The sequence below is a fragment of the Adiantum capillus-veneris genome, chromosome 7 (assembly GCF_014529385.1).
Source record: "Adiantum capillus-veneris isolate H3 chromosome 7, ASM1452938v2, whole genome shotgun sequence".
In the NCBI taxonomy this organism is placed as follows: Eukaryota; Viridiplantae; Streptophyta; class Polypodiopsida; order Polypodiales; family Pteridaceae; genus Adiantum; species Adiantum capillus-veneris.
Genome location: NC_140937.1, coordinates 67,274,324 through 67,277,316, shown reverse-complemented (window position 1 = coordinate 67,277,316; position 2,993 = coordinate 67,274,324).

Sequence of the window (2,993 nt, the reverse complement as noted above, 5' to 3'; positions counted from 1 at the left end):
TTTGAATTCGGCCACCGGCCATTGACTTCCGACAACCGGCCATCGGCCATTGACTACCGGCCACCGGTCAACCGACCCGTTGTTTTCCGACCACTTTCGGGCCGCTGTCCGGCCATAATATTCCGGCGAAAAAAAATTCTCAAGGGCCTCCGCCCCTGAGGCCTCTAAAGTTGCCCCTGATTCTTGTCCGTGAATATTTTGGTTTCCGGTGAGTGATTTTCCTTCACGCACGATGGATTCTCCTCATAATGGGGGCCTTACAAATGTGCGCTTTTACCACAGAAAATTACAAGGGTAAATCAGGCTCCATACTTAACAATCTCACACTTGGAGACTAATCTCCAAACCAAACCTGTGACTGCTTTCCATTCTGGCTTCTTATCCTTGAATGCCGATTGAAGATGAGCAAAAGCTCAACTTCTCCTTGTTGACAACCTTTGTAAACATGTCTGTAGAATTTTCACTTGTATGCACCTTTCCTAGCTTTAGTTGTCCCTCTTCCAAAAGAGTGCGTATAAAGTGACATCTCACCTCAATGTGCTTTGTCCTTGAATGAAAGGCTGAGTTCTTCGCAACATGGATAGCGCTTTTGCTATCACTGTACAAGACACAATTGTCTTGTTTGAATCCAAGCTCTTCTAAGAATCTGTGAAGCCACAGAATTTCTTTGCTTGCCTCCGTCATTGCTACATACTCTGCTTCCGTGGTAGAAAGTGAAACCACTTTCTGCAGCTTTGAAGCCCAACTTACTGCTGTGCCTCCAACCGTGAACACATAGCCAGTAGTGATCCTTCAAGTATCTTTGTCACCTGCCATATCTGCATCAGCATACCCTTCTAGAAAAATATTAGTTCCTCCAAAATACAAAGCATTTGTTGTTGTCCCTTTTAGATACCTAAGTATCCACTTCATAGGTTGCCAATGCTCTTTACCTGGGTTGTCCATGAACCTACTCACAACTCCCACTGCATGTGCAATGTCTGGCCTTGTCCAGACCATAGCATACATTAGAGAACCTACCACTGCAGCATATGGAACTTTAGACATATAGGCTATCTCCTCTTGTGTCTTTGGACACATATCCTTCGTCAGTTTAAAATGACGAGCCAAAGGTGTAGAAACTGGTTTTGCATTTTGCATTGCAAACCTTTCTAGTACCTTCTTGATGTAATCTTCTTGAGATAGCTTTATTGTCTTCTTCGTCCTGTCCCTTGATATTTTCATACCAAGTATCCTCTTTGCAGCACCTAAATCTTTCATTGAAAAACATTTGGACAACTCTTCTTTTAGGTGTTTGATGTCTTGCATGTTAGCACTTGCAATCAACATGTCATCAACATACAACATTAGGATGATGAATTTCCCATCTCCCAAATTCTTCGTGTAGACACAGTGATCCGAGTTGCATCTTGTGAATCCATGATCTACCATCCATCGATCAAACTTCAAGTACCATTGTCTTGATGCTTGCTTTAAACCATACAAGCTCTTCTTTAATCTGCAAACCATTTTCTCTTTACCTTTTACTTCATACCCCTTTGGTTGAAGAATGTAGATTTCCTCCTCTAAGTCACCATGAGGGAATGCCGTATTTACATCCATTTGCTCGAGATTTAGATCATGAGCAGCCACAAGGCTTAAGACAAGCCTAATTGAGTTCATTTTTACAACAGGAGAAAATATTTCATTGAAGTCAATACCTTTCTTTTGAGAAAAACCTTTTACCACAAGCCTAGACTTATATCTTTTCTTCCCACCTTCTTCTTCCTTCACCTTGTACACCCATTTGTTTTGAAGTGTCCACTTACCTTTAGGCAACTCAACCAATTCCCATGTTTGGTTGCGATGTAGTGAGTCCATCTCCACTTGCATGCTCTTCGTCCATTCTTCTTTGGATTCATGTTGCATAGCTTCTTCGTATGATTCTGGCTCTCCATAATCTGAGATCAAGAGATGGTTGAAGGAAGGAACAAACCTTTCAGGAGGTCTACTTGCTCTTTTAGATCTTCGGGGAATAGGTTGAGGCTCCTCATTTGGTTGACGTTGTTGCACATTGTCACCGTTTACAGTCCTTGAGTCTTCACCGTCCTCAAGCTCCATGTACTCATCACCTGTTTCTTTTGTTTGTTTTCTTTCCAAGTAATCTTTGTACATATTTTGTTCGTTAAAAATTACATCCCTACTCCTTAAGATTTTTCCATCTTCAGGATTCCATAGGCGATACCCACAGTCTCCTTCTCCATAGCCAATGAAGAAACACTTTTTGGACTTTGCATCTAGCTTTGATCTTAGGCTTCTATCTATGTGCATGAAAGCCTCACACCCAAACACTCTGAGAAATGCATAATTCACCGGTTTACCTGTCCATGCCTCTTCTCGAACTCCCCCATCCAATGTCGTTGAGGGTGACCGATTGATTAAGTACACAGACGTACTTACAACTTCTGCCCAAAGCTCAAGCGGTAGGCCTGCATATAGCCGCATGCTTCGTGCTCGTTCCATGATTGTCCTGTTCATCCTTTCCAAAATTCCATTTTGTTGAGGTGTCCTTGGGGTTGTCCTTTGCCTCCGAATGCCATTTCTAGCACAAAATCTTTCAAAAGCTTGGCTGCAATATTCGCCTCCATTGTCGGATCTGAGGCATTTAACCTTGGTCCCTGTTTCATTCTCCACAAAGGCTTTCCACCTTTGAAATATGGAAAATACATCGGATTTATTCTTCAAGACATAAACCCATGTTTTTCTAGTTGCATTGTCTATGAATGTTACATAGTACAACGAGCCACCAAGTGATGGTGTACTTGCAAGACCCCAAACATCAGAATGAACCAACTCAAGTTTTTAATTTTTTCTTTCATTTCCTGATTTTTGAAATTTTACCCTCTTTTGTTTACCATAAACACAATCTTCACAGAACTCTAAGTCCACTTCTTTCAAACCTGGTAGAAGCTTCTTTGTTTGAAGGATTTGCATTCCTTTGGCACTCATATGCC